Source organism: Aedes aegypti, chromosome 3 (genome assembly GCF_002204515.2).
Source record: "Aedes aegypti strain LVP_AGWG chromosome 3, AaegL5.0 Primary Assembly, whole genome shotgun sequence".
Classification (NCBI taxonomy): domain Eukaryota; kingdom Metazoa; phylum Arthropoda; class Insecta; order Diptera; family Culicidae; genus Aedes; species Aedes aegypti.
In genome coordinates this window covers 277355898-277379107 of record NC_035109.1, presented here as the reverse complement: position 1 = coordinate 277379107, position 23210 = coordinate 277355898, and positions in this window count along the sequence as shown.

Here is a 23210-nt window from a genome sequence, read left to right as displayed (position 1 = left end):
TCGTCTTCAGTAAACCATCCAGGAAAACTTCCAGAGATTCCTTCAAAAATTCCATTTAAAATATCTCCAGAGAACTCTTTCGAATATTCCTCCAGGGATTTCACCAGAAAATCCTTCACAACAATCTATATCGTAATTCCTATGACCATGGTGATTTTGTCAGAGATTCATCCGGGAGGAACCTTTATTCGCTACCAGATTTTCTACACCGTTTCTGACCGGACTCCAGGAACACTTTCAGCAATTCTTTCAGGAAATTCACCAGGGTTTTTCCTGGGAATCCTCCATGAATTATTCCAGGATTTTTTGCAGGGCTAATTTAAAAGCGGTTTTTCCAGGAGTTTCCAAGGATTCCTCAAGAGATGACTTCAAGAACTCCTCCACAGATTTTTCCTAAGATTCTTCAAGCGCCCTGATATTCCTCCAAAAAAATTTCCCGAAGCACCTTTATAGATTCCTCTAGGAAAATCTATATATGTATTTTTGCAGAGATGTCTTCATGACTTTCTCCAAGATAAACTATGGCAATTTCTTAAAAGATAACTTCAGAAATTCTTCAAGTAGTCCTCTCAAACTTCTTCTAGGAATTATTCCTGAGATTTTCTCCAGAGATTGCTCCAGGAATTCTTCCGGAGATTCTACCAAAAATGCATCTAGGGATTCTACAAGAAATAGCTCCTAAGGGACCTTTCTTAGCCGAGTGGTTAGAGTTCGCGGCTACAAAGCAGAGCAACGCCGAAAGACCGACCAGGAATCGAACCTGTACCGACCGGGAATCTAACCCAGACGGTCGGTCCCGGATCTTTTCGTAGTGGAAATTTCCTTGACTCCCCGAGGCATAGAGTACCTGCCAAACGATATTCGAATGCAAAAATGGCAACTTTGCCAAAGAAAGCTCTCAGTTAATAAAAGTTCTCATAAGAACACTATGCTGGAAAGCAGGCTCTGTCCCGGTGAGGATGTTATTGCCAAGAAGATGAAAAAGATCTTGATAATTTTTTATAGAGATTCGTCAATAGTTTCCTTCATTATTTTTCTACATAATCCTTCAGGGATTTTCTTTGAAATTTCTCCAAAGATTCGTTCTGGGTCTCCAAAAAATCCTTCGGGAATTCCTCGAAGAATTTCTCTTTAAATTCCTTCAGAGATTCACCCAAGATTTATTTCAGGGATTTCATCACATAGAATAAGAACTCCTCCAGGATTTTCCCTGCGATTTTTTTCAGGTTTTTCCAGGAACTTCTTTTCTGAAGATATATTTTGAGAATCCCTGGAAAGATAACTAGAGTATTCCCTGGAGGAATCTCTGAAAAAATCTTGAGTAACATCTAGAAGAAATCTCGGTGAAATTCTTGGAAAAATCCTGGAGAAATTCTTGCAGGAGCCTATGGAGGGATTTCCGAGAAAACTTCTGAAGGAATTCCTGAAGAAATCCCTTGAACATAGAATATGCTCTTGACGGCTGCTCAGTCTTTATATTTTCAACAGCATTTTTATAATTTAGACTGCATAGATGCTTATTTCATTAAAATATACAGCTGATCCTCTACAATCTCATCCGTGGAACAAGTAAACCACGAGTAATTTTCTGGAGCAATCCTTGAAGAAATTACTGAAGAAAAAGGTGGAGAAATCCCTGCCGGAGTCCCTGTAGAGATCCTGGAGAGTTCTCTGGAGAAATTCCTGAAGAAAAGATTATCGAAGTTTATTACTGAAAGACTTCTGGAGGCTTCTCTGGAGGAATCCCTGGAGAATCCTTGAAGGTATCCCACAAAGAATCATTGAAGAAATTCGACGGGTGGAATTTCTAGAGAAATTCCGGGAAACCCACTGCAAAGATTTATCTATAGAAATCCCTGGAGTTATCCTTGAAGGAATCCATGGAGAAATATCTTCAGAAATCCAAGGTGAAATCTCTGGAGGTATGGAGAGATTCTCCAAAAAGAATTAATGTATAGATTTTACTGGAGGAATTTTTGCAGGCATTTTCCTATGTAGAAATTGTTATGATAACTTCTGATGATATTCCTGCAGGGAAGAACCTTTGGAAGAATTCCAAGAGGAACGAATCTCTTGAGAAGTTCCTGGGGAATTCTTGTACTTGTCTGAAAAGATCTTTGGAGTAAGTCATGTGGTGAATTTCCTGGTGGTAGCTCTGGGTGAATTCATGGATGAAATTCTTAAAGAATCCTTTGAGGAATTGAGTTGTTTGACGCCTGGGAGAATAACTGATGAAATCCCTGGAGAAATTTCTGGAGCGAGTCGTGGAGGAATCCCGGAAGATATCTCCGGAATAATTCCCGAACTAATTTCGACATGGTTACTTGGGGTTATCTTAGTATGTATCCATGGAGGAATCCTCAGATGAAAATCTGGACAAATCACTATCGAAATATCTCGAGTAATCCTTGAAAAGATTGTCCTAGTGCAACTCGGGGAACAATTGGAGAAATGGAGAATGTTTTGAAGGTATCTCTGCAAGAATCTTTGTTTGAGATTTTCCTAGAGGAATTCTACACCGATAAAAATATTTAAATTTCAATGTAGTGTAAACTGAGGCAAATAGTAAAAATAAATCAAATTTATCTATTACTATGGCATCACGTTTAATTTTCAACTAAAGATGCTTGAGTGCTAAGGAGTGTATCGAAAATAGGCTATCGACATACTGTGAAAACTTTTCGCGGTAGGGTTTTACCAAGCAACTCGACTGAAATATATTTCATTATTAGTATGGTATTTACATTTACATGACTATTGTCTTACAAATTGGTTCTCAATTAGCTTGATAGTAGCACACTTGGATGGCTTGGGTGGTTTTATACCAATACTAAAATTCAGAAAATCTAATTCACGTTAATCTTTTAAATCTAGGTTTAGTTCAACTTACGGTTTTTCAACTGATCAATAGGACTTAAATTAGTTATTCTAGGTCAATGTATACCACAAAGCGCTTGCTAGTGGATTCCTAGAAGGGTATACAAATTTGTGGTTATATGGTACAATTTTAGTATATACGAAACTATATTACCACTTCAAGAAACTTTAGGATTTGGATAATAAAGCAAAGCTCTATAACTCGAATTCAGTAGGCTTATTAATTAAATTCTTTAGAAAACTGCATAATATTATATGAACTATAAATCACTCAACTAAACGTGCGCGTATTCGTTCACTATATATGTATCGGTTTTTTGACACATTCGTTCTACAGTGTGTCATATGAAGTGGGCTTAACAATGTAAAGGGCCAATCGTTCCCTCGACGCAACACATACATTTGCGTTGTACATTTGCGTTGTACGCATTTGTGATGATTTTTTATGTTGTCATCACTGCGTTCCGTTTGTTTACTTGTTTGCGCGGTCCAAATTCTAGGTTTCCAAAATGTCGCGTATTGAAAAGGAAGTGAAAAAAAGGTTCTGGACACATGGCAAGTGAGAAGGGTATTACTATGCGAAAATTGGCGAAGCGCTTTGGAATTCATCATGCATGTGTTGAAACCATCATTAACAAGCTTGGGGAGCACTATACTTTGGTTGAGTTACCAGGAAGAGGCAGAAAACCCGGTTCTTCCAACCCGAAACTGGACCGGAAAGTGGTATCTCTGATCATGAAGAACAAATCGATGTCAATGCGTGATTTGGCCAAAAAGCAGGAACAGGTGTCGGAATGATCCAGCGAATCAAGCAGCGGAACCATCTGAAGACCTACAAGAAGCAGAAAATCTCGAAACAAAGTGCAGAACAGGAGAAGCGAGCAGCAACAAGGGCCCGGAAGTTGTACTTGCGTCTTTTGCAGCGTCCGAATGCATGCGCTTTGATGGACGATGAGACCTATGTAAGGGAGGACTCAAAAACCCTTCCGGGTCCACAATACTTTATTGCCGTCGTAGGGGAGGATGTAAGCGATGCAGACAGGTCGTTTAAAGTGGAGAAATTTGGTCGAAAAGCAATGTGTACCTGTGGTTTGAAGTCGACAATTTTTTACACTACCGGAACTATGAATGCGTAAATCTATCGATCTGAGCGTCTTCAGAAGAGATTGCTGCCTTTATATAAGAAGCATAGTACCCCTCCACTGTTTTGGCCGGATTTAGCGTCGGCTCACTATGCCAAAACTACTCTCAATTGGCTTGCGAAAAACGGTATAGATTTTGTTGAGAAAAACATCAATCCACCAAATTACCCTCAGCTTCGACCCATCGAACATTACTGGGCAATGGTGAAGAGGGTCTTCAAGAAGACTGGTAAAGTAGCTGGGAGCATGCAGGAATTCAAAAAAAAAAAAAAAATTGGGCTCAAGCGTCCAAAAAATGTGATGCAACTCTTGTCCGGAACTTGATGAAGAGTGTTCGATCAAAAGTTCGAAAGTTCGTAAAAGAATAGTTTTAATTTCATCCGGTCTTCTTTATGTTCAAGTTAAACCTTGTACAATACAGGATCAGTTTTTTGTTTGAATAAAATATCATTTTTTTACATGATTTGAAAGAAAAATATGTGGATAGCTTATTTTAGATACACTCCTTACATGATCTGTAAATTTGAAGTGCATTCGAATTCAAAATGAGAGATTAATCGTTGACATTTCAGTTTATTTTGATGCTCCAAATATGTGCATGAAAATAAATTCATATTTACATTGCATTTTTAGCTGAAACATTTTCTAGAGGAATATCTGAAAGAATATCAGGAGAAGTCGCTCAAAAATTCCTGAAGAAATTTCCGTAAAAATTCCGGAGTATTCTTGGAAGAATACGTGAAACAGATCCAAGGATCCAAGTAAAAATTTTATTGGAGATTGGATTCCTGCATGAACTCCTTGCGAAATCTCTAAATAAAATAATCCCTGAAGAAATATCCATGCGAAAATTCCTGGAATAATCCTTGCAATAATTCCTGGAGGAACTTATAGAGAAATTGTTGATGATGTTTCTGAACCACTATTAGAATCGGTCTGAAATGTCTCATGACGAAAGTCCTGATGGAATCCCTAGATAATTCGATAAAGGAATTACGGTAGAGTTAATTTTGGAGGATTTTGAAGTAAAATTCCTTGAAGAATTTCCGAATGATTTCCTGGAGCAAGCTCTTGATATTTCGAGATAAAATCCAGGTGGAATCTCCAAAGGTTTTCTTGAAGTGATTAATATAGGAATCAACACAAGCATACCTCCAGCAAATACCAGAGTTTTTTATTTAATATTAACTGAAAAGTCCCTGTAAATGTCTTGATAAAAATCCTGATAGAAATTGTTGAAGATTTTTGGAAGAAACCCCTTAAAAAACAAGATATTTGAAGATGAATCTCTGATTTAATCCCAGGAATTCTAGACTGGAAAACTTTAGAAAATCCTAAAAATAATGTAGGGTCTTCAACGACATTATTCAGGAATTCTCCAAAAAAATTCTTGAAGCAAACTTTCTTTCTTTACACTTATTTCAGGGCGAATTGTTACTTTACGTTCTCCTTAATTCTCTTCAGCTGCCAAAAACAATAATACATTTAGTGCGCGGCCTACTACGAAGACAGTTGCCTCATCCGGGTTCATCTGTATAAATCTGTAAAATTTTGGCCATATTAAAAATCTGTAATCTGTATATACAGATTCTTGGTCACAAAATATTCGAGAAAATCTGTAAAATACAGATAAATCTGTGATTCTATGACACTACCCCGAACGCCACTACCCCGAATGCCACTACCCCGAACGCCATTACCCCGAAAGCCATTACCCCGAATGGGTCACTACCCCGAACGCCATTACCCCGAATGCATAAAATTTGAAACTTGTTCTAGTGAGAGAGTGGGGAGATAATTGTACGATTCCTTATGAGTATTTAACGAGTGGCTCAACAATTTATATTTCAAACATTAGAAGATATAAAAGCAGCTACTTTTTAGCTAATAACTCACTTCCTTTACTCATTTTTGTAGGTGTCGGACTACTAACATAAAGATCTCCTTAAAGATTTTGTTTCGTAAACTGCGGTAATGGAAGATCACCCTGAGATAATCGCTGCAAGTGTTCGTCTATGGAAACCGCATAAAAACCAACCTGATAGACAACCGTTCCACTAAAGCAAGGAAACGTTAATACACTTGTACATGTTAGAAAAACGGCGGCCTTTGATTGCCGCTACAGTAAAAACTTTCGTTGGTTTGTGGGATCATTAATTTGAATTTCGATGGGATAATCACAATTTTTTCCGATTCAGCACTATGAAGAAATGATGATGACAGCAAAGCGGTGAGCAAATTCATAAGAGACCTGTCTGTTTTAATACAAGAAGATGAAAGAAAGGGAAAATTACTGATTAAAATTATAGGAGGATTCACTTGAGTGAATGCCTTTAAGATATATTTCTTCAAAAAAGCTGTTCTATATGGAAATATTAATGACTAGCTTGTTCAACGAAAACTTGAAAGAACAGCCTATTTAAGAAAGAAGGGGAAAATTTCTGCTGAAATGTTTGCAGCTATGACGTGAATGATCACTGTAACAACGGGATATGTAAAAAATATGATATGTCATATCATGCTATGACACAACATATATACACAAGAAAGGAAAATATTTGCTTAAAAACAAAATTGAAATATGGACACCACCAAGAAGTTCAAATATCTGTGTTCACGCAGCTGTTTAGCAAGACCATATTAAGGGTTATGGGTTCAAATTCCTCCGGTGGTGGATCTTATGCATTGAGCATTTCCTTGACGTTCTATGCCCAGGGACAATAGAACATGTACAATAATGGTAAGTTGACAAGAGGAGCTCTCAGTCAATAAACGGCTTATTTTATCAAAAGCCCATTCACAAGTTTCGTAACGCTGAAGGGGACAAAAAATGTTGTCCATACAAAAAGTGGTACGAACGGGTGGGTAGGTGTCAAAAATAGAAATTTTTGGCGTTATGAAATTTGTAAATGAACCCTTGAACTGCGAAAGTGCCCACTGGGCCGATAAAAAGCTACCGTCTCCGAAAGAATGAGAAGAGTTGCCAACTATATATTTCGAAAGAAGAGTTGACATAAAAAAGAAGGGAAAATATATGATGAACATTTAACCGACGAATTTTACGCGCTATTAAGTACCAGTTTTCATAAGAGACGCATTTTTGCCCGCAAAACAATATATTTAGCTGTATCTAATACTATTCGGGGTAATGGCTCATTCGGGGTAGTGGCGTTCGGGGTAATGACCCATTCGGGGTAATGGCTTTCGGGGTAGTGACCCATTCGGGGTAGTGGCATTCGGGGTAGTGGCGTTCGGGGTAATGGCGTTCGGGGTAATGGGATGGAGACAAATCTGTATATGTGGCAACCCTGGTTCTCTGGTATGCATTGTGATTGCTAGTTGCTCCTTCAGCGTACGTTGGGCGACAATATCCATATCGAGGCCAGCAATGGTAATGAGCAAGAAAGAAGACATCGAAGAATATTTCATGCAAACTTTCCGTTGAGACGAGGAAGGCCTATTGACGGTTCAGCTGCTCTCCTATCAATCGCAGAACCCGATAAAAAAAATTCTTAGTCCTTGGCATTTATGTGATTTCTTCTGTTGGAGCAATGATTGGCTAGAAATCCTGATTTTAAGACTTCTATTACCAAATACCAATCCTTGAGGCACTACCGTAAATTGAAGGAAAAGTAAGATCCACCAAATATCTAAAAGTACACACCGACCTCTGATCCGAGATACACCCGATTCTGTTTTTGCACGGATTTTTTTTACACGGCCGTGCAAAAAAAGTTTCCATACATTTTTTTCCGCCAAAACCTTATTTTTGCATGAAACGTCGAGAAATGGTGTTACTTTTTTTGCACGGTTTTTAAAATTTTGAACTGAAAACTTTTTTTGCACGGTACGCATCCCCCGTGCAAAAACAGAATCGGGTGTATTCCGCAAATTTGAAGCATGGATAGAAAACTTTCCAAAATGATTAATTTTTTATATTCCGATTATATACGGCAACACTGCTTGATTGTTATCAAAATTACCAATTATATGCAGAAACTAATAAATTGTGGACATAACGATACCAAATATTTATCAAAGTTGTGGCATGTCATACAGTCGGCCGAAGCACACATGTTCAACACCGTTTAGAAAGAATGAAAAAAAAAATCAATAGCATAAAATTTGGCCGGAATTGAAAAATAGAATGCTCAACAACTGCAATACATGTTTCATAAAGGGTTCAAAATTATGTCGTAGCTGGCAACACTGCTTAAGTAAAATCGATCAAAAAGTCAATATGTGAAATTTTGTGCACTTTATTCAAGTTGAATCTTGAGCAAATTTGAAGTACCTTTTTGATTCGAATCCCGGACAGCTTCAAATTCCGGACACTCTGCTTTGTATGGGAAAGACATCACTCGACATGTTTAAAAATTTACAGTGAAAAAGTACACAATTTAAAAGACGATTTTAATAAAAAATTTCTATAGCAAGCCATGGAAATTTACAATGCTCAACTAGTTTTGACGTCTTTCTAGTGGCTTAGTGCGTTTAATTAATAATTTACCTATTCTAGTTGTGTTTTTCAAAAGCTGTACGGAATTTGAATCAAAGTGTCCGGAATATGAAGTAAAAGTGTGGTCGTGTCCAAAATAAAAATCACGAAGAGGCTGAACATTTCGATTTATTAAAGATTTTATGCAGAATGATCACATTTATGTGTGTTTCTATTAGTTGTACTTCACTGAAGCCTTAAGTGTTCGTAATATGAATCGAAACGGTATGCATTTTGTGTTACACATTGCGTTCGAGAAAGCGAGCACAATCATTTTTTACGCTGGCAAGATGGCATTTTCGGCAAAATTGTTCCCTGAAGGATTCTACCCCATTACCCTGAATGCAATTGTCCCGAATGCCATTAACTCGAATGCCATTACCCCGAATTCCAAATCCCCCCGAATGACCTATAACCCCGAATAACATTACCCCGAATTCCAATGCCGTGGGAGAATGTCGTCATGTCAACATAATTGCAAATTCGGGGAAATAGCATTCGGGGTGATGGAATTGGGCTAAAGGTGCATACGAAGTAATGGCATTCGAATGATGGTATTCGGGTAAAAAGCATTCGGTGTAATAGGGTAGAATCGTTCTTCAAATCTAATGGCTCCTAATGATAGATTATAAACACCTGAACAACTGTACCAGAGATGCCATCTATTCATATACCAGTAGTCAGAATTCTGAGACATTTGCGAATACAAAAACATTTTTAATGCTCACTAACGCCGCCAGCTGACTAAATCTCGAGTCTTTTGCGCATATAAAGATTGCTATTGAGGTTCTACACCACTTCGCCGAATGGCGTATTGTTTCTGAGTAAATAAGATGCAGAAAACTCTTCAAAACAAAAGTGACGAACCTTGAGCTACTGAACAACTTTTCAAGTTGGTAAGAATCCTGAGATATCTGCAAAACAAAAGTTTCATGCTAACTAGCGCCACCTAGTGTCAAAATTCCAAATTTTTTGGCAAACAAATATTGCCTTTGAGCTACTGAACAAGTTTTTCGAAAGCGCCGTCATGATTTGGAGATAACGCACATGCCGAGCGATTCATTATTCGCAAAGCGTAGTTTGTTGTGATACTTGACTACACAATGTATATCGATGTTGTTATGCATAGAGTAAAGTGGGGCAAAAGTTCGAGTGGGGCAAGAGTTTCTTTTCAAGATTTCTAGCTCAAATCAAATCAAAACTTAGAAATTTCATGGTGGTTCGAATGCTATTCAAGTAAGAGACTTTCACTCCAAATATCATAAAAATCGATTAAGATTTGGAAAAGTTATGGCTATTTGTTGTTTTTCGACGTAAATATTGTAATATTTGGTCAAACTTTCAATGTTCCATGCAAATGAAGATAAAATATTTTTCAATATTTTATGTAAGGGCGTTTCTAGGCCTATCATAAGGATGCTTTGACGTGTATTAGCTTTTCCATAAATAGTTGCAATCAATTTTTGGCCCATAGCGGGGCAAAAGTTCGAATCTGCGGGGCAAAAGTTCGACCCATGTATAAACCCACGGAAAATTTTTCAAATTTCCTTAAATCTACATATTATCTTCAAATTTAGCGAAATTTGCCTGAACGTGCGAAAAATGTCACAAAAATTTTACATTTTCACTTAGTTTTGCGAAAAACTGCTATTTTTTGGGTGTATTACAATTAACCCTGTTTTGGGCATTTTTTTATGAAAATTTAGTGTGTATTTTTCGGCAAACATAAGTTTACGGCTGGTATAAAGTATACCTGGCATAAAAGTATTGATATTTTATGTTTTAGCCAACGAACTTTTGCCCCACACTAGATTCGAACTTTTGCCTCACCGGTGGGGCAAAAGTTCGTTTAAGACAATCAGTTTAGAAACTGTTATAACTAAAAATCGGTAAATATTTTCACACAAGTTTTTTCAGCAAAGTTATAGCCAATATGTTGAAGGTTCGCTGTATGGTATTTGTTTTGTTTCATCTGCTATTATTTTCCTGCAAACTTTGATTATACCACTAAGGTTGAACTTTTGCCCCACCTTACTCTACACAATAAAGAACAGCCACGATGGATCGTGCATATTGTCATGATCACTAGATTTCCATCCTTCACTGATAAAAATATTTAAATTTCAATATAGTGTAACCAAATTCATCTTTTGTTACAGCACCACGTTTAACGTTCAACTAAAGATGCTTGAATGTTAGATGTTGATCGTGTAAATTTTGAGTGTATTCGATTGAAAAATATGCGATTTTTCGTTGACATTTCAGTTAATTTTAATGCTTCAAATATGTGTATGAAAATAAACTGAAATTTACAACATATTTTTGGCTGTGTTGGATATCATTGAGGGATTCCACGGAGGCATGCAAGTCGATTCTGATCGACCATTTCAAAAATATCTGAAACTTTGCACAGTTTTTCAGTTCCATCTAAATCGTCATTTTCCGATATCAAATCTTCAAGTTGAGTCACGACTAACTTTTCAAAAGGGTGTATGTGAAAATGGTTCAAAAATATTCAAAAAGCTGCACAGCAAAAACGGTTCGTTCGATTGTTAGACAACTAAAGAAACAAAGTTAGACAACAAAATAAAGATTCCAAAAAAAATACACACTGTAAAAAAATATATTTTTTTTGCATTAAAAAACATAATTTTTGTCACAAAAACTCAAATATCTCAAAACCCTATCGGAATACCAACGTAATTTTTTGAGGGAAAACGGTCCATAATATTAGCTATTGCCAATTATATGCAGAAACCAATAAATTGTGGACATAACGATACCAAATATTTATCAAAGTTGTGGCATGTCATACAGTTGGCCGAAGCACACATGTTCAACACCGTTTAGAAAGAATGAAAAAAAAATCAATATCATAAAATTTGGCCGGAATTGAAAAAAAGAATGCTCAACAACTGCAATACATGTTTCATAAAGGGTTCAAAATTATGTCGTAGCTGACAACACTGCTTAAGTATCAAAAAGTCAATATGTGAAATTTTGTGCACTTTATTCAAGTCGAATCTTGAGCAAAGTTGAAGTACCTTTTTGATTCGAATCCCGGACAGCTTCAAATTCCGGACACTCTGCTTTGTATGGGAAAGACATCACTCGACATGTTTAAAAATTTACAGTGAAAAAGTACACAATTTAAAAGACGATTTTAATAAAAAATTTCTATAGCAAGCCATGGAAATTTACAATGCTCAACTAGTTTTGACGTCTTTCTAGTGGCTTAGTGCGTTTAATTAATAATTTACCTATTCTAGTTGTGTTTTTCAAAAGCTGTACGGAATTTGAATCAAAGTGTCCGGAATATGAAGTAAAAGTGTGGTCGTGTCCAAAATAAAAATCACGAAAAGGCTGAACATTTCGATTTATTAAAGATTTTATGCAGAATGATCAAATTTATGTATGTTTCTATTAGTTGTACTTCACTGAAGCCTTAAGTGTTCGTAATATGAATCGAAACGGTATGCATTTTGTGCTACACATTGCGTTCGAGAAAGCGAGCACAATCATTTTTTACGCTGGCAAGATGGCAAAATTGTTCCCTGAAGGATTTTACCCCACTCAAATATCTCAAAACCCTATCGGAATACCAACGTAATTTTTTGAGGGAAAACGGTCCATTATATTAGCTATCTACCATAAAAATTTGGTGATGGTAAGCCAATAAACAAAAAAGTTATGACATTTCAAATATTTCACAAATTTGACACTTAGTGAAAAAAAAAAAATTTTCTCATTGTTAATTTTTTTTAGGACCGCAGTTTGTTGCTGAATTTTTTGTTAAGGGTACCACATGAGGTTAACAAGTTGTTTTCATGATATTTTATTTAATTATTCATAACTATTATAGCATCTATTAGAAAGTTAGACGCGATCCAGTGTTGTGATCTAAAGTCTTGATAGTGTCATATTTTTTATTGTACGTAACTGAAGAAAAATTCTCTCAATAGTGTTGAAACCTTTTGATAAAAGAAACCTATAAGAAATCTAATATTGAAGACAAAAGCTACAAAAAAAGTTTTCTATACAGGTATACGACTAGTTTACCTGCAAAAAGTTTACCTCGTAGAGAACAAGGCGGGTCTATACCCAGGTGATCTAGTATACGTAAAGCAGGTCGGTTTTCTCGGCGCTGGTTTTCTCCACAAAGTTAAAATCTGATTACACCTGGGTATAGACCCGCCTTGGTAGAGAATAGACTTTGTTAATCATATTTGGGAGAAAACGAGTAACTTCAACAACATCAAAAACATGATAGGTACATACCATGAACATACTCACGAAAAAGCTAAAAATATACTACCACTATGGTTATAAAAGATTTAATTGTAAAATTTTTCTTCAGTCAAGCAAACGACACCAAACTAGTCAGTAAAAACTTAAAAGTGATTTTGTTTATTAAAATCTAACGAGCAACATGAGTAGTCGCTTTCTCAACTGTTGCAGGCCGTTTGCAGAAAAAAAGTGTTCGAAAGAGCTACGAAATCTCACCGAAAGCACCATAGATAGACTGAAAGCGGCTGGTTATGCTCCAATGTCTACATTGAATACAAATTTACGCATTTGTACGTCCTGCCGTTTAAACGTTGACAAACGGGCAATCTGTACATCATCGGTGGATCAGGTTGCAGGAAGTTCGAAAACAACAACAACTGAGGAATTACTAGATGCACCGACAACAACTGAGGAGTTACCAGAAGTACCAAGTGCAGATAGTCTTGCCACGGTACCATCAGCGACATCTGTTTCAACAAATCAATCAGAAGATGAGTGCATCCAGAAGGTCAACATCGAACGCTTCAACGAAGGGATAGCTGGAATAAAAGTGACTCCGATTAAATGGACGAAGATGGGTTACGTCAATTATCCCGAGAAAAAATACCGTGAAACCAACGAAGCTGTACGAAGAAACCTCTTCAAATTAGGACCTGAGGATGTGGAAAATACAGACTACGATGAGGTAATTATGAATATGAAGGAAAGGTTCTCGAATCTAGCCACGACAAGGAAAGAAAAAATATTGATTTTGTCGATGCTGCCAAACTCGTGGTCTATTCAAGACGCCATTGATGAGTTTTTTTTTTTTTTTTTTTTTTTTTTTTATTAGGCTCATGCGCCATTAGGCATTACGGAGCCGAGTTCTTTTGATTTTATTTACAAATTCGTGGTGGTTTCTTAATTTTCTATGTTAGTTTTGGGGAACCGAAAAACTCGCGGTTTGGTCGAGGTTAGGGGTAACAATAATTTCAAGGAAGGGAAAGGACAATGGGATCGTTCCGTTGACATTCAGCAGCTTTAAGTTGTGACGTGTTTGCTTTGCTGCTGGTCGAACGTTGAGTGGACAATGACAACCTGTAACGATACAAAAAGACGGGTTTCGAGGGGACACAAGGTGGACAAGTGGACCGACAAGAGAGGTGAGTTAAACAATGATGTTAGCTTGTTTCAAAAAAATGTACATAAGCTTCATGTACACAAAATCAAGTTTACCCAACACATCCCTAATGTCTTCCTTTTCTGGTTTCCCTTGGGCCCTGAGGGATGCACAAAAATCAGATCTGGCAAAACCGTATTCGGGGCATTCCCAAACTACGTGGTTGATATCCTGGTAACCTGCACCGCAGCTGCAGTGATTGCTATCTGTGAGCCCTATTCGATAGAAGTGAGAGCCTAGAGAGTAGTGATTGGACATAAGACGACACATTACCTTAATAAAGTCTCGGCTTAAGTCCAACCCCTTGAACCACGGCTTCTTCGATACCCGCGGGAGAATGGAATGTAACCACCTGCCCAACTCTCCGGCATCCCACTTTTGTTGCCAGCTGACCAATGCATATTGACGAGCCATTGAAAAAAATTCATTGAAGGCGATTTGTCGATCATAAATATCGCCTTCCATAGCGCCCACCTTGGCAAGCGAGTCCGCTTTCTCATTGCCCGGAATCGAGCAATGCGAAGGGACCCATGCCAAGGTGATAGTATATGATTCATTCGATAGAGCACTCAATGTAGATCGTATTTCACCGAGGAAATACGGAGAGTGCTTTACCGGCCTCATTGAACGAATAGCCTCTATGGAGCTAAGGCTATCCGTAAAAATGAAATATTGATCAGAGGGAAGAGAGGCAATTCGCTCTAATGCGTAATGTATAGCCGTTAATTCTGCGACGTACACGGAGCAAGGGTTCTGAAGTTTATATGCGGCGCTATGAAACTCGTTATATACACCAAATCCAGTGGAATCATTTGTTTTTGACCCGTCTGTGTAAAACCTTTTATCACAGCTGGCGTGACCGAACTTGCTTGCAAAAATTTTTGGTATTTGCTCCGAACGAAGCAGATCTGGTATTCCACGGATATCTTGCTTCATGGTCAGATCAAAAACTACAGCGGAACTTGAGAAGTCAGGGAAGCAACCGTGATTGGGAAGATTCGAAGAAGGGTTAACCTCCAGAGTCATGTACGCGTAGTACAATGTCATGAATCTTGTTTGAGGATTTCGTTCGATTAGCTTCTCAAAATTTTCAATTACCAACGGGTTTAACACTTCACAGCGGATGAGGAACCTTAACGACAATTCCACGAACCGATCTGATAAAGGCAGTATTCCTGCTAATAACTCTAAGCTCATGGTATGAGTCGAGTTCATGCAGCCTAAAGCGATCCGAAGACAGCGATACTGAATACGCTGAAGCTTCAGAATGTGTGTTTTCGCGGCGGATTGGAAGCAAAAACTACCGTATTCAAGAACCGACAGAATCGTGGTGCGATATAGCTTTATCAGATCATCCGGGTGGGCTCCCCACCATGTTCCTGTGAGTGTACGCATGAAGTTGATTCGTTGTTGGCACTTCTGATACAGATACCTAATTTGTTTTCCCCAGGTGCATTTAGAATCAAACCAGACCCCTAAATACATATGTGATAAACCTTGAGAGAGTTCCTTACCCATGAATTGAAGCTCTAGATCCGCAGGATTACGCTTCCTAGAAAAGACAACTAACTCAGTTTTCTCCGGAGAGAATTCGATACCCAGCTTCACAGCCCATGCGGACAAATTGTCCAGAGTATCTTGCAACGGTCCTTGCAAATCGTCCGCCTCTGGTCCTGTGACAGAAACAACGGCGTCATCCGCAAGCTGTCTTAACGAGCAATTTCTCATGAGACAATCATCAATATCTCTTACGTAAAAATTGTAAAGAAGAGGACTTAAACACGAGCCCTGGGGGAGACCCATGTAACTTATTCGCAAAGTTGTCGAGTTTCCATGTGAGAAAAACATATACTTCTCAGACAACAAATTGTACAAGTAGTTGTTCAAAATCGAAGAAAGTCCACACTCGTGGAGTTTGTCTGAAAGGACATCTACGCAAACTGCATCAAAAGCCCCCTTAATATCCAAAAAGACTGAGCCCATTTGTTCTTTTTGAGCATAGGCCAGTTGAATTTCAGTAGAAAGCAACGCAAGACAATCGCTCGTTCCTTTGCCTCTGCGGAATCCAAATTGAGTATCTGAGAGAAGGCCATTCGATTCAACCCATTTGTCCAGCCGAAAGAGAATCATCTTCTCTAACAACTTCCGAAGACACGACAACATCGCAATAGGACGGTACGAGTTGTAGTCCGAAGCAGGCTTTCCTGGTTTTTGGATGGCAATAACTCTCACTTGTCTCCAATCATCCGGAACAATGTTGCTCTCCAAGAATACATTGAATAAGTTCAACAAGCGCTTCTTTGCGACGTCTGGGAGGTTTTTGAGCAAGTTGAACTTAATCCTGTCCATACCTGGGGCAGAATTGTTACATGAAAGGAGAGCAAGTGAGAATTCTGCCATCGAAAAAGGTGAGTCCATTTCATTTCTTTCGTCTGGATAATCTCGTGTTATCGTTTGCACTTGGACAGAATCCGGGCAAACTTTCTTCGCGAATTCGAATATCCATCGAGAAGAGCTTTCACGATCCTCATTTACCGATACCGCATTGCGCATTCTTCTTCCGACCGTCCAAAGAGTTCGCATCGACGTTTCCCGTGATAGACCATTAACGAAATTCCTCCAGTAACCGCGTTTCTTCGCTTTCACGAGGCTCTTGAACTTGCGGTCAAGAGAACAATACCGATCGTAGTTATCGCGCGTGCCACGTTTCCGATATTCTTTAAACGCATCTGATCTTTCACGATAGACTCCGGTGCATTCGCCATCCCACCACGGGGTGGGTGGCCGACGACGTACTGAAGATCCTGGAACCGGTTTACGCTGAGCTTGAAGAGCACTGTTCATAATCAACGCGGATAAGAATTGATATTCTTCCAGCGGAGGAAGTATCTCGACCGATTGCTCACCTACGGAGATCGCTTCGGCATATTTTCCCCAGTCGATATGCTTCGTGAGGTCATACGCTACGTCGATCTGGTGTGTTCGACACGGATTATTGGTAACTGAAATTTTGATAGGCAGGTGATCACTACCATGGGGATCCTGAATTACTTTCCACATGCAATCCAATGATAATGAATTCGAACAGATTGAGAGGTCTAACATACTTGGGGGATCTGGAGGTTTTATACGAGTTGCTTCCCCAGTATTTAAAATTGTCAGATTGAAGTAGTCACAAAGATCATATATTAATGTTGCGCGATTGTCGTCCCTCGGTGACCCCCAGGCTGTACCGTGAGAATTAAAATCTCCTAGGATCAACCATGGCGCAGGCATAGCTTCGCATATTGCTGCAAGGTCTCTGCGAGATACTCTAGCATTTGGCGGTATGTATACACTGGCTATGCTGAGGCTTTTACCTCGAGCTGTGATATGACATGCAACTACTTCAATGCCTGTCATCGAGGGGAAGTCGATTCTGTAAAAGGAGTGGAGCTTATTAATCCCCAAGAGCACCCCTCCGTATCCATCCCCTCGATCCAGACGAATAATATTGAAATCGTGGAAAGAGACAGTTTTATCAGAAGTGAGCCAGGTTTCACAAAGAGCAAATATGTCGCAGCGAATGCTGTGAACTAAAAATTTGAACGCCTCCATATTTTTCATAACACTTCTACAATTCCACTGTAGCACTTCGATCATATCTCCGACCTCATTGACCATATTAGCCATCGAAAGATATAAACGAGTCAAGAATCGGCCACTTTGAAGCTATTTGCTTCAGAAAAGGTTTCACCAAGGAAAGTGCCATGTTGAGCAGGTTCCTCGTTTCGGGTGAGAATTGAAACATTTCGAAAATGAAATCCACTATCCCAGAAAGAGTCAGTTTTCCGGAAGCATTATTTTGCTCCTGCTGACGAATTGGTTGTTCTTCTGGGCAAAAAACTGGGACAACTGGGGTTTTAGAAGTTCCCGGAAGTGACGGAAACTCTCCAGCTGAAAACTTGAAGCCTGGAGGTGACCCCTTTTTGGTGATTCCGCCATTTCTTGATTTAGCCAAAGGCTTTGAAGAAGCGTTTTGATCAACAGGGACGTTCTGAGAAGCCTGTTGCTTCAAGCGCCGTTTTGTAACAGCACGCTTCCTTTTCGTCCCTGTCTCAATTATTGTATACTCTTCTCCATCCTCAGAGTCAGAGCATTGATCGTTATCCGGCAGGGATGCGAAGATATTGCTACTTTGAAAGGTATGGGCCGATGGAGGAACAGTCGGAGCGATCTTTTTCAGCATGTCTGCATAAGAACGCCTGGACCGCAGCTTCAGAGAGTTTATGGTATGTTTCTCCCGCTCTATGTACTTCGGGCATGCATTGAGTTCGTGAGGAGCTTGGCCGCAAGAGGTACATTTTGGCTCCATATTGCAGGAACCTTCGGCATGTTGTTCGCCACACTTACTACAACGTGGTTTGTTGCTGCAGTAAGGTGCAGTGTGGCCCAACTGCCGGCACTTTTCACAGTGCATAACCGTCGGTACATAGAGACGAACAGGTAACCGAAGACGCCCAATCACGAGGACGCTTGGTAAGGCCGAACCGGAGAAGGTTACACGGAACGAATTTGACGGCTGTTTTGAGCCATCAGGCAACATTTTGTTCATTTGATTGGCATCAAGAACAGGAGCCAGCGGAACGGCACGATTTTTAAACCCACCAGCTCCCGACATGATGTCTGCGCGAGTCGAATTGTGCTCTGTGACCACTCCATAACATTCGACCTCGCGACTGGGAATGTAGACTCTGTACTCCATCAAAAAGAGCTCAAAGGCAGCAATTTTGTTCGCCTGGTCGCGATCACTGACGGTGACACGCAACTTATCACGGCTGGGTGAATCTATCTCGAGGATACCTCGAAACGATTTTGCCAGATCCCTTTCAATTTGGAGTTTGTTCAACGGTTTTCCATTCGCTTTGGGCCGAAAGAAAACCAGAAAGGGACCCTTAGATCCGGGTGGGTAAGCTTTATGGCGGGGGGGTGCCGGGTTCGATGAGGAACCAGAGGGGGAGAACGCATTTGATTGGCTTGAACTGCCAAGCAGACCTGAATTAGTAACCGTTTGCTTTTGAGACGAATGCGGTGAGTCATGAACAGAGAGATTAACCGTAACATCTCCTGACAATGCAGTACCTGAGTGTACTGGAGGCACAGCTGAAGGAGATAAAGGAGGAGAAGGAGTACCATCATCGATGGTCTCCATGGCCTCACAATGTTGGGTTTTTAGAATTTTATTCATCTGACCCAAAACTAACTCATCGTCAGAAGAGACTAAATATTCCGGCGTGCCCCCGCCAGTATCATTTGGTTCCATTGCGGAGCAATTTTTGCTCTACCGCAAAGGAAGATCAACACAGCGCTAATGAGCGAATTGACTTCACTTAATTTAATCACACTATTGCCAAAGGAATTAAATAAAAACCAACTCACGTACTACAACTAGTTTGGCGAGAAATTCCTAATAGTGTAAAAGGTATTAACGAGAGAAAAAAATAATAATAATAACAAAAAAAAAAAACAAAAAAAAAATATTAACGAAAAATAAAATAGAGGAAAAAAATATTTACAGAAAATGATATTTCATAATAAAAAAATATATAAAAAATAAAAATATATACAAAAAATATATAAAGAAAAAAAAACAAAAAAAAATAATTTGCACAATAAAACACTCCGGGACCACTGTGTCACTCGGTGTGTAAATATTACTTCAACAAAATGTTTTGAAAAAAATAATCAAAAATATATCAATTAATTGAGCGAAAGTACACTTCGAGACCACTGTGGGAATATCACTCAAACAACGGAGACTAACAGCAACCAAGTAGTGCGGATGGTATGCGACCGGAGAGGAACAATACCTACAATCTCCTTTCTGCTGTTGTAGCTGCGCTGCGAGGACAGATGTACCGGCGTGGTGCGGTCGTCTATTTCTGCAGCTTGGTTTGAAGCGATGGAATGATGACGCCGATCGCTTTTGTTCTACCACGTGGTGCGATTTTGATGATGCCTCTTGTGGTATTATCGCCACCGATTAATGCTGGTGGTAATGATGATGTTAAAGATGTTCAGTCTACCAATCTGGGCTCGGCCAATGGTAGCTGCTCCTTGTGCGGGTGCACTATCGGCGGTATGATTTTCAATCGGCCAGCGAAAAAACCCATAAACTTGGGAAAAACACTTGGGAAAAATAAACTTCGATTGATCGTAGATCACAAAGCGCGATAGTCGACTGACTCGGGCGAGCACTCAACAAGGAATGATTGATGAGTTCAAAACCAATAGAAATACAGCAAAAGAGGCAAAACAATTCAAAAATAACTGTCTTGCAACCAAAAATGCTAGGTCGAGTACTTCATTAACAGATGAGACAAAAGAAAAAATAATTCAATATTTTGAAGACGATGAAGTAAGTAGAGCTATGCCTGGCCAAAAAGATTATGTATCTGTTAAAAAGATGGAAAGCGTCAAGCAATCCAAAAACGATTAATGATGACTACTTTGAAAGAAGCGTATACACGCTTCAAGGAAATTAACGAAAATATTAAGGTAGGTTTTTCCTCATTTGCAAGCCTTCGTCCAAGGCAATGCAAGCTTCTATCCAATTCAGGAACACATAATGTTTGTGTGTGCACAACACACGAAAATATTAACCTAATCTTACATAGTTTGAAAAGAATCAATTTATCAAAGGATATTAAAATGTTAACTGGTAGTCTTTTGTGTGAAAATACAACATCAAACTGCTATCTACGATCTTGTTCAGATTGTCCAGATTCTTCATCATTGGAAAATACTTTATTCGCTGAGTTTGAAGAAAATTATATTGATCAGTTATCATTTGAGCAATGGGTGACCACGGATAGGTGTGACCTAGAAACTATTGTAAAACCTGTAGATGAGTTTGTGTCATTTTTTTGCTTGAAATTAGAAAGTTTAATTCCTCACGACTTCATTAAAACAGAGCAATCCCGCTTTTTAAAAAATACGAAAAATACATTACAAGATGGTGAATTTTTAGTCATTTGTGATTTTTCAGAAAACTATAGCTTTGTATTGCAAGATGAAGTGCAGTCCCATCACTGGAACGTACAACAAGCCACAATTCATCCATTCGTTATTTATTTCAATGGAAGTACGCAAATTGAACATTTTAGTTTTATTGTAATTTCCGAAGATTTAAGACACGACTCAGTATCTGTAAATTTGTTCATTGCCAAAATGATTAACTTTTTACGCGTTGATAAGGATAAAGAAATCAGAAAGATATATTTCATGTCTGATAGAGCAGCATCGCAGTACAAAAACCGTAAGAATTTTTCGAGCCTATGTCAATTTAAATCAAAGTACGGAATTGATGCAGAATGGCATTTCTTTGCTACGTCACATGGCAAAGGTCCTTGTGATGCTATTGGAGGAACCATAAAGCGCATGGCCACAAGAGCAAGTTTAGCCAAAGGACGTGAGCATCCAATTAAAACTGCAAATGAACTATTTGATTGGGCGAATCGCAGAAAAGAAGAAGATTTAACAAAATTATCATTTTGTTTTACTACTACTGAAGAGTACGAATTAACGGCATCAGAGCTCAGCGAGCAATATAATAACGCGAAAACGATCCAAGGAACCCAAAAATTTCACTGTTTCATTCCATTGTCAGAAAATAAAATTAAAGCAAAACTATACTCAAACTGTACTGATAATGATGCAAAAGTGTTCGATATTGTAAAAAAATTGAATAACAATAAATAAATAAATAAATAAGTATTAATAAAATGTTTTCATGATCTCATAACGCATACCCAAATCCAAAACTTTTAAAGTTTATATATAACATTTAGAAACTCATCGATCATACTCTAAAAAAAATATCCTGGTAAAAAAAAAAATTATTTTCGTGTAATCTGTTTATTTATTTTAATTTATACATATATACATATACCTATAATATTTATACATATACATAATATTTATACATATAATATACATAATACTAATGAATACATGAAAACGACTTGTTTAATTCACGCAAGGCCCTTAACAATAAAATCAGCAACAAACTGCGGTTCCCGTAATAATTTACACCGAAAAAAAAAATTTGTTTCTACTGAATGTGAAAATTGTGACATGTTTGAAATGTCATAACTTTTTTGTTTATTGGTTTACCATCACCAAATTTGTATGGTAGATAGCTACCATAGTTTTCCCTCAAAAAATTACGTTGGTATTCCGATAGAGTTTTGAGATATTTGAGTTTTTGTGTCAAAAATGATGTTTTTTAATGCAAAAAAAAATTTTTTTTACTGTGTGTATTTTTTTTGGAATCTTTATTTAGTTGTCTAACTTTGTTTCTTTAGTTGTCTAACAATCGAACGAACCGTTTTTGCTGTGCAGCTTTTTGAATATTTTTGAACCATTTTCACATACACCCTTTTGAAAAGTTAGTCGTGACTCAACTTGAAGATTTGATATCGGAAAATGACGATTTAGATGGAACTGGAAAACTGTGCAAAGTTTCAGCTCAATAGAAAAAAAATAATTAAAAAATTTACCAAATTTTGGTGCTGTTGCTTGGAATCACTCTATTGTAACGAAACCATCCTCTGGAAACATGGAAGGTTTTTGAGTTGACTGCTGTAACTTATAGGACTGCATGCGTATCGTTTCTGGCTGTAGTCCGCTTAGTCCGCTAGCTAGAGACGAAACTGAAAATTATCCAGAAGCTAATGAAATCATTCCGCATTATTCATACTTGAATAAGACGGGGCCAAGATAGTTGTAGCGGTAAACGCACAGCTTTTCAGCATGACCAAGCTGAGGGTCGTGGATTTTAATCCCACCTGTCGAGGATCTTTTCGAGTTTGAAAGTTTCTCGACTTTCCAGGACATAGATTATTTTCGCTCTCAGTAAATAAATGTGAAAGTGCTTATGTATAAGTACAATAAGCTGCGAAGCAGGATTTGTCCCAGTGAAGACATAACACCGGAAAGAAGAAGAAAAAGGGTGCCATGAAATTTGCAGAAGACGAATCCAGCGTAGAATGCCATGTTGTAGCACGGAACGAGGAACAATATAGACCTAAAATCGGAAACAGCAAATCTGACTATTTTAGAACAAAAAGCGCCAGGCTACAACAGACATAATATCATGAGTTGGAGATGATCTACTGTTTTCAAAAAACGTGAAAGTTCTACCAGAATGGATGGAATCATTTTAACGGACCAATACAAGGGGATCGAGAGATGAAAATAGCATTAC